Here is an 11,704-nt window from a genome sequence, read left to right on the forward strand (position 1 = left end):
TCCACAACAAAAGCACTTTTTACTTTCCATTCAATGGCGATGGAGGCTTCTTATAAGTTGATTCAAAGACATTCAAATTCTGCTTGGCAGACCAATGTACTGTAATCAAATGAATGTGGTCTTTGAATCTAAACCCAATCAGTTCAAAGGAAACGGAGAGAGAAGTTGCTCCAATTGGGTTCTAATTTGAATATAAACATCAAATTGAAAATGATGCTTAATTGGATGCATTCCTTACCATTCCTGAACAGTTTCAAACGTAAACACTTAATGTGATTACAGAGACAAAATATATACCTATTAAAGGACCCCGGCGCGGAATAATTACATAGCATGTTTCAAAGGCAATTAAACACTTAAATGTTTGTTGGATTGCATAATCAGATTGTCTCCTTTACGAAGACATCAGCATGAAAAAACAGTCCAATCTCCTCCTTAATGCTTTAACAAAAACTCTATGTGATCATGAATCTCTGTGAGGAAGTCAAGGGACACATGCTCTGTGAGGAAGTCAAGGGAGACATTGCTCTGTGAGGAAGTCAAGAGGAGACATGCTCGTGTGAGGAAGTCAAGGGAGACATGCTCTGTGAGGAAGTCAAGGAGACATGCTCTGTGAGGAAGTCAAGGGAGACATGCTCTGTGAGAAGCAGAGACAGTCTAAAGTGGAGCATGCTCTGTGAGGAAGTCAAGAGACATGCTCTGTGAGGAATCAAGGGAGACATGCTCTGTGAGGAAGTCAAGGGAGACATGCTCTGTGAGGAAGTCAAGGGAGACATGCTCTGTGAGCGAAGTCAAGGAGACATGCTCTGTGAGGAATCAAGGGAGACATGCTCTGTGAAGAAGTCAAGGGACATGCTCTGTGAGAAGTCAAGGGAGACATGCTCTGTGAGGAAGTCAAGGAGACATGCTTCTGTTGAGGAAGTCAAGGAGACATGCTCTGTGAGGAAGTCAAGGAGACATGCTCTGTGAGGAAGTCAAGGAGACATGCTCTGTGAGGAAGTCAAGGAGACATCTCGTGAGGAAGTCAAGGGAGACATGCTCTGTGATGGAAACTCAAGAGGAACATGCTCTGTGAGGAAGTCAAGGAACAGCTTTATCGACTCTGTGAGAAGTCCAACGGAGACATGCTCTGTGAGGAAGTCAAGGGAACATGCGCTGTGAGGAAGTCAAGAGAGACATGCTCTGTGAGGAAGTCAGAAGAGAACATGCTCTGTGAGGGAAGCTCAAGGGCAGACATGCTCTGTGAGGAAGTCAAGGAGACATCCTCTGTGAGGAAGTCAAGGGAGACATGCTCTGTGAAAGTCAAGGGAGACATGCTCTGTGAGAAGTCAAGGGAGACATGCTCTGTGAGGAAGTCAAGGGAGACATGCTCTGTGAGGAAGTCAAGGAGACATCTCTGTGAGAAGTCAAGGAACATGCTCTGTGAGGAAGTCAAGGAGACATGCTCTGTGAGAGTCAAGAACATGCTCTGTGAGGAAGTCAAGGGAGACATGCTCTGTGAGATCAAGGGACATGCTCTTGTAGAATCAAGGAGACATGCTCTGTGAGGAAGTCAAGGAGACATGCTCTTAGAAGTCAAGGAGACCTGCTCTGTGAGGAAGTCAAGGAGACATGCTCTGTGAGGAAGCAAGGAGACATGGCTCTGTGAGGAAGTCAAGGAGACATGCTCTGTGAGGAGTCAAGGGGAGACATGCTCTGTGAGGAAGTCAAGGAGACATGCTCTGCTGAGGAAGTCAATGGAGACATCGGCCTTTGAGAAGTCAAGGAGACATGCGCTGTGAGGAAAGTCAAGGAGACATGCTCTGTGAGGAAGTCAAGGAGACATCTCTTGAGAATCAAGGGAGACATCTCTGTGAGGAAAGTCAAGGGACATGCCTCTGTGAGGAAGTCAAGGAGACATGCTCTTGTGAGGAAGTCAAGGAGACATGCTCTGTGAGGAAGTCAAGGGAAGACATGCTCTGGAGGAATCAACTCTCTCCTCTCTCCTCTCTCTCTCTCTCCCTCTCTCTCTCTCTTTCTATAATGGTCATCATGGCAGCAGCAGGATAAAAACCTGGGTTTTGATGAGAGGAGACATGTATCAAACACTGTTTGATTTATAACACAATCTGTTCTCAGCCTTTCAGCTAGAGGTGACAGTATAGGACAGAGTGTCAGGAGATCGAAAATTGTGCCTTACGGCAGTGTGTGTGCGTGTTCCTGCGTTCGTGTAAAAATTACAATGACTTCCCCATGTCCTCTATCCTCCAGCTCTGAAAGTCAAGGCTAAAGAGCTGAATGAGACTCTGGGCAGGAACGGAGCTCCAGAGAAGAGCCTGAATGAGATGCACCAGGAGATTGAGACCATGGTAGCCGAGCTCCGCAAACGCCAGCTGGGAGGCAAGAACCACATCTCAGAGGAGGAGCTGGGGTAAGGCATGACTGGTCAACCCCAGATACCAACCTCTAGTCAACATCAGATCACAGACTATAATGTCAGTCTATTATGGTTCACACAGGGATGGGACTAGTGTATCCAAGCATAGCAGCACACCACAGGAGGTTGGTGGCACCTTAATTGGGGAGGACGGGCCTGTGGTAATGGCTGGCGCGGAATTAGTGTAATGGTATCAAACATGGATTATATGTGTTTGATGCCATTCCATTTGCTCCGTTCCAGACATTATTATGAGCCGTCCTCCCCTCAACAGCCTCCACTGCAGCACACAGGTCACACCACATATGCAGCACACAGGTCACACCACACACCTCATATTTTTAGGAAGGTATCCCCTGCTTTGCCTGGGCCACTTTAATCACAGCTAAATGAATGCTGTCATATAGTAAACAAAGAGGTGATCTATTTAAAAATATTTGTGTACTGTAGTAATTTTTAATTTGCATATTTATTGATTCACTGTTTTTTTTTTTTTATATTCTACAAATAATTTCGCGGCCAAGCAAATCTCAACTGAATGAAGGAAGTTTACTTTTCTTATGTGAAACCTTAATGAACTAATTAAAAGTTGCCTGAGGTGTGTGTGTGAGGAATATTATTCATTCTAATCAAACCAGTTTACTCATGTTTCCTTCTGGCTGAGGCCTGGATGAGTCATGCAAAAAGAAAGAGGGACATCTAGTGGCTGGTCTGATCCACAGATGGAGGAGAAGAAGAAAGAAAGGAGAGAGAGAGAAAGAACATGTTCCTCTCCTCCTCACGGTATACAGTACTCTGATCTTCCCCTTTCTCTTTCCCCATCGCTCTCTCTTTATCTCTCTCTGTCTCTTTTTCTCCACCCCCTTCTCTTTCCCTCTCTTCTTCCCTCTCTCTTTCTCTCTCCCTCTCTCCCATCCTTCTCATTCCACCCCTCCATTCTCGCTCCCCAGACTGGCAGAGGCCCTGTACCAGAAGGTGAAGCGTCTCTTTGGGGACCCCCACCAGGCTACGGAGGACCTGAAGGCCAAGGTGACAGAGAAGGGTGACCACCGGGCCAAGCTGGACGAGGCCCAGGCCCTGCTGAAGGATGCCCAGGGGAAGAGCAGGGAGGCTGGGGCCCTGTCTGGACAGAACCAGCGCAACCTCACTGCCCTGGAGGTCAGCAGCTTGTACACATACACACACACACGCAACCATACTCCTCCCATTTCACCCTTTTGATAATGGGTAGCGGTGTCTATTCACAGTTACGGTATATACACAGTTTTGTGTTGTAGTTTCTGTAAAGTTAGTTGGGCTGATTGTGTTGTCTGGTCTGCTTGCAGAGAAAGAGGGATTCTTTGAGCTCAGTGAAGAAAGGAACTGAAGACGTGCTGGAAGACGGAGAGCGCATTCTGGCTGAAGCCAACGGGCTCTCAGACAACATCAATAAGGAGATTGAGGTAGTCTCTAGACACCACACACACACACGCATCTTAAACTCCAGTCAGGCCTGTCAAGCCCCCGTCATTGGGAGAGGAAGACACACTTTTACTCTGTTGGAATGCTTTTATGATGTCAGACAGATGTTGCCTGGAGCACTATTGGACTTGACCTTGCCATATTTGTACATATGTCCCACCTGCATCAAGCCAGGGGTTCAGCTTCATCTCTCTCCCTCTTTCTTTCTTTCTGTTTGTTTTTCTGTCTGTCTGTGTTGCTCTCCTGCTCTATTTGTCTTTCTGTCTGTCTCTCTCTCTTTCTCTTCCTCTTTCTCTCTCTATCTGTGTAGGATCTGTAGGAGATGGAGCGTGAGCTGGGTTCTCTCCATGAGCACCTGGACTACAGGGTGAGCCGTCTGACCAAGGGCCTGAGTGACAACACCCTGACTGACCTGCTGCAGGACGCTGAGAACCATGCTGCCCAGCTCAACGAGTCCTCTGGCATCCTGGACAGGTACGGGACAGGCAGACAGACACACATACATCAGACGGGTAGTACTTTTGTTTGCTGTACCTCTGTTATAATGATATGGTGGATTGAATGTAATTGTTGTTCTTGAATATTATGTTCATGTGTTGGATGGTGTCCTAACCAAGTCTCTTGCTGCCTCCTCACAGCATCCTGGCGGAAGCCAAGAACCTGTCCTTTAACGCCGCGGCTGCGTTCAACGCATACAGCAACATCATCGAGGAGGCTGACAGAGGCAAAGCAGGCCAGGGAACGCGGGACAGAGGTCCTTCAGCTGGTGAGAGCATGCACACACACACACCTACGCACACATCACCCCTTTACCCTGTCTGTGTGTGTGTGTATGTGTGAGTGTAAGGATTCAAAGAGGAACCTCTGTCTCTAATGTGCTGAGCAGCAGAGATTTGGCGTTCAAACGTTTTTGCATTTCCTTATTCATTTCCATTTGTCACGCTGTGAGATCAAAGTCCCAGTGCTGTCGTCCTTATTATCGTGACTCTCCCTCATGCAGCAGGAGCCAGCGGAGGTGAAGAGAAACCTTTTCCCCCTCTCTTTCTTCTTCTCTTCTTCTCTCTAAAGGAGAGAGGGAGAGGCTCAGAAGTCACACCAATGTGGGAACATTGGTCCCCTCTGTGGAAAATCTCCTCAGCCCGTGTGTCCTCTGTTCAAAAACACTGCTTTATACTCCACACATTATTAATACAATGTTGAAAAAGACTACGGTCGTTTTCCAAACTGTGTTGGTATTTTTTTATTAATTGATGTACTTTAATATATTCAGTTATGATGAATACTCTAAGAAACAGAGACGTATTTACCTGGGGTTCTCTCTATGAGGAATATTAATCAGCATTTGTAGTGTTTGCACATTGTGTAGTACCCAGGAGTACGTAGTACCACTGTATGTTTCTTCCGTCACTGTAGAATGCATTATTCTGATAATCACACTTACATTCTTGGTACACACACACACACACACACACACACACACACACACACACACACACACACACACACACACACACANGTGTGTGTGTGTGTGTGTGTGTGTGTGCGCGTGTAAGGACTCGAAGAGGACCTCTCTCTCTAAAGTGCTGAGCAGCAGAGATTTGGCATTTAAACGTTTTGCATTTCCTTATTCATTTCCATTTGTCACGCTGGAGAGATCAAAGTTCCAGCACTGTCGTCCTTATTATCATGACTCTGCCTCCTGCAGCAGCAGCCAGCAGAGGTGGCGACAAACCTGATCCCCCTCTCTTTCTCCTTCGCTTCTTCTCTCTGAAGGAGAGAGGGAGAGGCTCAGGGACCATTGGTCCCCTCTGTGGAAATCTCCTCAGCCCGTGTCTCCTCTGTTCAAAAACACTGCTTTTCCTCTCCATACACTATTAACAAAATATCAAAAATATATTATAAGTTCTATATTAAACAGTGTTTGTGTAGTACAGGATACCTAGGAGTATCTTGTACTATTGTATTTTTGTATGTACTCTATGTAATTCTTCTACTACATTATTCGGTCATTGTGGAATGCACTGTTCTGATATTCAAGCTTACGTTCTTGGTGCACACACACACACAGGCATCAGGACCCAAAGGCTCTTTGAAGGATAACGCCAAGAACTCTGTTCGGAAGAGCGTTCAACTGTGGAACGAAGCCAATAAGTTAAGGAGCGATGTGAACGGTAAACCTAGTCCCCCCCCCCATACAACACCCACCAACTGTGATGATAAACGGCAGAAATATTTCAAGGAACTGTGTTTTCTGAGGACTGTTTGCTAACCAAGGGGAGGGTGCGGTCTTTGTGTTTCAGAGAACGCTGAGAGGGTGGGCAGTCTCCAGGCCCGGGTGACAGCTGGTGGCTTGAAGAACAAGGGCTTGCTGAAAGATCTCGACAATACATTAGGGAAGCTGAATGCAATCCCCAATGGTAAGCACACAAACAACACCATAAAATGACTTTTATTTTAAAGGAAGAAGTTAAATATTTCTCATTGATGTTGCTGGAGAAATGTATCAGGCTGAGCCCAGGATGTGGGACCAGAGCGGATGGATAGTAGTATAGTGGTGTAGGTATTGGGTTAGAGGACATCCTCAAATCAAATCACATTTTATTGGTCACATACCTGTATATGTGTTTAACAGATGTTATTGGTCACATACCTGTATACGTGTTTAGCAGATGTTATTGGTCACATACCTGTATACGTGTTAAACAGATGTTATTGGTCACATACCTGTCTACATGTTTAACAGATGTTATTGCGGGTGTAGTGAAATGCTTATAGATCCAACATGACAGATGTCGAAGCAGCACAATCCAGGTTAAATATGGGAAGGTATCAGTCACTGAGGAAACTGACAGACAGGCTGTAGGGTGCAGTAGAAACATCTGAAAGGTGAGCAGCAGTTCACAGAAAGGTTTCTGTAAGTCATGTATGACTGACTACCTTCAATAGTCCGTACCATGTTGGATTACCGTTCTCTCTCTGATTTACAGTAAGACTTTGATTATTGCTTTCAAGATTAAATGAGTACATACTGTATCGTTCAGATACAGCAGCTAAGCTACAGGCCACCAAGTCCAAGGCAGGAGATGCCAACAACACAGCCAACAATGTGCTGGCCAGAATGAGAGACATGAACCTGTACCTGATGGGGCTGCAGAGGAACAACAGCAAGCTGGAGGACGACGTCAACAAGGCTAACAACATGATCCAGGATCCTGAGGAAAAACAGTAAGAGATCTTCTGGGTGTTGTAGTTCTTAAGGGTAGTCAAGCCTTAGCTACAGTATCTACTGTATATGAAATGATTGTCTGTGCCATATCATGAGCTGATTGACTCAAAATGCAAACCTGTATTACTCTGGCACGTTTGTCTCACACAATGACATTGTATAATTCTGTATCTCACATATTCTTTTCTTTCTGTCCCATTTTTCTTTTGAAACCCAACAGCTATAAGCATGTCAATAAGAAAGGAGGACCAAGGCACTCTTTATATAATTAATTAAAATGCCTTTATTTGTATGGCATGTTCAATAGAAACAACGTTTTAAAAATCTGACGCGTTTCGGCTGCATGGCCTTCGTCAGGGCCTTCTTGAATGCATAGCAATCTTTCTTCTCGTAACAGCTTTTAGCTCTTTACCTTTGATGCTTCTAAATAAGTGATTAAGATGCCGACATCTCTCCGCTGATCTCTGACTAATAGGCCTGGCTCACAGAAAGCAGTGGCTGTGAACGTGCTACAGTAGTTAATAAGGAAGGGATGTTTTTGACTTGGTTGGTGTGTTGTGTGTGTGTGTGTGTGTGTGTGTGTGTGTGTGTGTGTGTGTGTGTTGTGTGTGGGTGTGTGTGTGTGTGTGTGTGTGTGTGTGTGTGTGTGTGTTGTGTGTGTGTGTTGTGTGTGTGTGTGTGTGTGGTGTGTGTGTGTGTGTGTGTGTGTGTGGTGTGGGGCGTGGCGTGTGCGTCCTTACACGCGTGTGTTTGTTCGTGCCTGTGTGTGTGTGTTTCTGTCTGCCTGTGTGGGTGTGTGCTTGCGTGTGTGTGTCTGCTTCTGCATGCATGGTGGTGTGTGTGTGTGCGTGCCCGTGTGTGTCTATCAGTCCATGCAGCGAGGCCCAAGGTGAAGGACCTGAAAGACAAGGCAGACAGACTGCTGGAGGAACTGAAGCCCATCCAGGAGCTACCGGACAACCTGAAGAAAAATATCTCCCAGATTAAAGAGTTGATCAACCAGGCGCGCAAGCAGGCCAACTCCGTGAGTCACACTCCTCCTCTCCATCCCTCTCTCTCGTTCTCAACTTCCCCTGTTTTCACAGCTGTAATCAGTGGCTTTTAAGATGGCCATTCTGCTAATTGTGCCATTGTGTCATCACAGAAATCACGATTCACAAATCTTTCTAGGAGAGTTCAGTCACACACAGTTGGTTCTTCCTAAAGTGATGAAAGTTAAGTCACCTCCCTGTAAATCCATCCACCCAGCTTTACTCTGTGGTTCACATGCATTGCCACCATTTGAGTGAAGGCTCTGTTCAAAAAAGAAAAATTCAATCAATGTCAAGGCTTTTTTTTATAATTCTTTTTTACAAAAGTGTAAAATAAAATAAAAATTCTCTTGCCTCTAAAGGACCTTGTATTTTACTTCTGTCACTACACAATTGTGTTTTCCTGAGTGTTCCTTGGGCCTTGTCATTGGTATTAGCTTGTGAGCGTGCTAGAAGAAAACATATCGGTGTTCCTGAGAGTAACATTTTCAGAATGGGATCATAACAGTTTGTAGCTAAAATCGGTCAGACTTTACAGCATACAATCATTGCTTTACAGACGTTACAAACACCGCTGTAGCTCAGCTTCCGTCCACCTCACAGACTAATAGCGGGCATCTATGGATTCAGTGGAAATAGACACATCGAATAGAAGATCCCTGAGCGTTCCTTGGGCTTTTTAAGTGCTCTCTGTCTGGTGATCTATGTGATGTCTCTCTCCACAGATGAAAGTGTCTGTGTCCTCCGGGGGAAACTGTGTCCGTGCATATGGACCAGAAATCAAGAAGGGTCGCTACAACACCATCAGTGTGAATGTGAAGACCACCTCCCCTGATAACCGACTCTTCTACCTGGGCAGTGCCAAATACGTGAGTCAGAGGACATAGCACCACACTGGGATGTTTGTCACCTTTTGTGTGTGTGTGTGTGTGTGTGTGTGTGTGTGTGTGTGTGTGTGTGTGTGTGTGTGTGTGTGGATACAATCCCCCAGTAAATCACTGAACCATAATAAGGGAAACCTCAGGGCAACAAATAATGTGTGTGAAACGTAACATATTAGGGCCATTTAGTGTTTAGATTTGGCTCATCTCTATTCTGGGATGTGTAATGTGTTGTTGGCCAATTCATTTGAAATCATTCCACCAGTGGTTACTTCCCAACATACTAGATAAATACCAATTATCTTAAAGTCAGAGAGAAAATAATAAAAGGTTATTTGTTTCTCTGTGTGATCCCCAGGAGAGAGTAGGTGATATTGCCTCTATGTACTGCAACAGCAGCCACAGCAATTAGCCGCCAGTTCAAACCGGACTATTTAATCTGTCTTCATCACTGATTTCCCTGGGGAAATCACACTACTGTTGTTCATCTCTTGATTTGCCTGTGATTCTTCCCCAGTATCTTATTCTAATGTGTCCTGCTCTGTTCTCCTGCACTTTGCTACCTACACTACACTACAGCAACCAAGAGAGACAGAATAGTAATGGACCTGTAATGTTATCAGATAGGAGATTGCAGTGCTGCATCTTATTGGCTCATCATTACCCGGAATGGGTAACGTGGAGTACCCTGACATGACTATAAACTACGGCAACTGGCATCGCATCGAGGCCTCACGGTAGAATACCATTGTTATTGATTTTCTATACCAGATATTTTTCAGAGCAAAGATTATACAGGGATAGAGAGATTTGTCTATCAGTTTATTTATTAATTAATTCATATTTTAGCATTGATTGTGCCAGGTAAGCTTCTTATTCAAAAATCAGACTTCTCGTCTGATGTTTTCTGTTTTGGTCCCAGGAATGGAATTAATGGCACCATCTCTGTCCATGCACTGGAGGGTCCCAGAGCTGGCATCATGCCCACCTCTAAGAGTGGCACCTCCCCTGAAGGCTATACTATCCTGGATGTGGACCAGAATGCCTACCTGTTTGTCGGTTGCATGTTGGGCAGTGTGAAGGTAGCTGATATCACTTTGTCATACAGTAGTTTATCCCGGAGCCATTTAGTCATTTTTACCCGTTTCTATTTTGGTAGATGCAATTGTATTCACTATGCGTTTCGTTGTTTGTCCTGTAGAAAATGGACGCGGTCAAAACCACTACTTTCTCCCGGTGTATGGGAGTGACATACCTGGACAACAAACCTATCAGCCTGTGGAACTACAGAGAGAGAGAAGGAGACTGCAAAGGATGTGTGGTTTAAGTAGGTCTGGTCTGTATGATCATATCACATTGAATACACTCTTATAGTGTATGGACTTGATTCACTTTTTTAAAAGATCTCATATACTTTCAGAAACCTTTCACTCTAAAGTTCACTATACAATCTTTTATGTACTAAAAGTTAACTTCCTCGACTAACCTGTACCCCCACACATTAACTCGGTTCTGGTACCTCCATGGGTATAGCCTCGTTATTTTATTGTGTTACTTTTTACTTTATTTTTTACTTTAGTTTATTTAGTAAATATTTTCTTAACTCTATTTCTTGATCTGCATTTTTAGTTAAAGGCTTGTGAGTAAGCATTTCACGGTAAGGTGAACTACACCTGTTGTATTTGGCACATGTGACAAATCAAATTTGATTTGATTTCGATTTGATTGTTGCTGAGTGTTTGGGTGTGTGTGCACCAGCCCCCAGCCATCAGACACGGAGGGGACGGTACAGTCTGATGGGGAGGGCTACGCTGCTGTGAGCCAGCCCACCAGATGGAACCCCAACTTCTCCACCGTCATGTTCAAGTTCCACTCCTTCTCCACCGTCATGTTCAAGTTCCACTCCTTCTCCACCGTCATGTTCAAGTTCCACTCCTTCTCCACCGTCATGTTCAAGTTCCACTCCTTCTCCACCGACTCCATGCTCATGTACTTTGTCACTAAGGATACGGTAACCTCACTCATATACACACACCTGTATCTTAACAAGGACTGGCAAATTGTTGAACTTCAGTAGTAATGAAGACTATTAAATATGTGTTACATATAAAGCATTTATCAATATTGATCAATATACTCTCTCTCTCGGTCTCTCTCTCTCTCTCTCTTTCTCGCTCTCTCACTTTCTCTTCCCCTCTCTCCCGCTCTCTGAGACAGAAGGACTTTATGAGTGCTGAGTTGAGTGATGGTTGTGTGAAGGTGAGTTTTGACCTGGGCGCAGGCATCCGCTCGGTCTTCAGCATCAAGAGACAACGACGGCAGGTGGAAATCTTTCACTGTGGCCCGCATGAAGAAACAAGATGACACTCACACTCATCATAATACATACAGTAAAACATTTTACTCATGTTGATGTTTCTAGAGCCTGTGTACTTTAAAAAACATTTCCCTCAAGTTGACTTTTCTAGAGCCTGTGTAGTTTAAAGAACATTTCCCTCAAGTTGACGTTTCTAGAGCCTGTGTAGTTTAAAGAACATTTCCCTCAAGTTGATGTTTCTAGAGCCTGTGTAGTTTAAAGAACATTTCCCTCAAGTTGACATTTCTAGAGCCTGTGTAGTTTACCTCTACCGCTTCTCTCTCCCGGATCCGGGATCCTCCTCATCAAAAAAGCTGACTAGCATAGCCTAGC

General features: G+C 44.8%; 1 pseudogene; it reads left to right on the forward strand.

The window, feature by feature from the left end:
* The window catches only part of LOC111954087 (laminin subunit alpha-2-like), a 153,995-nt pseudogene that overhangs the window by 120,486 nt on the left and 21,805 nt on the right, over positions 1 to 11,704 (forward strand).

This window comes from Salvelinus sp. IW2-2015, linkage group LG28 (genome assembly GCF_002910315.2).
Source record: "Salvelinus sp. IW2-2015 linkage group LG28, ASM291031v2, whole genome shotgun sequence".
NCBI classification, from domain to species: Eukaryota; Metazoa; Chordata; class Actinopteri; order Salmoniformes; family Salmonidae; genus Salvelinus; species Salvelinus sp. IW2-2015.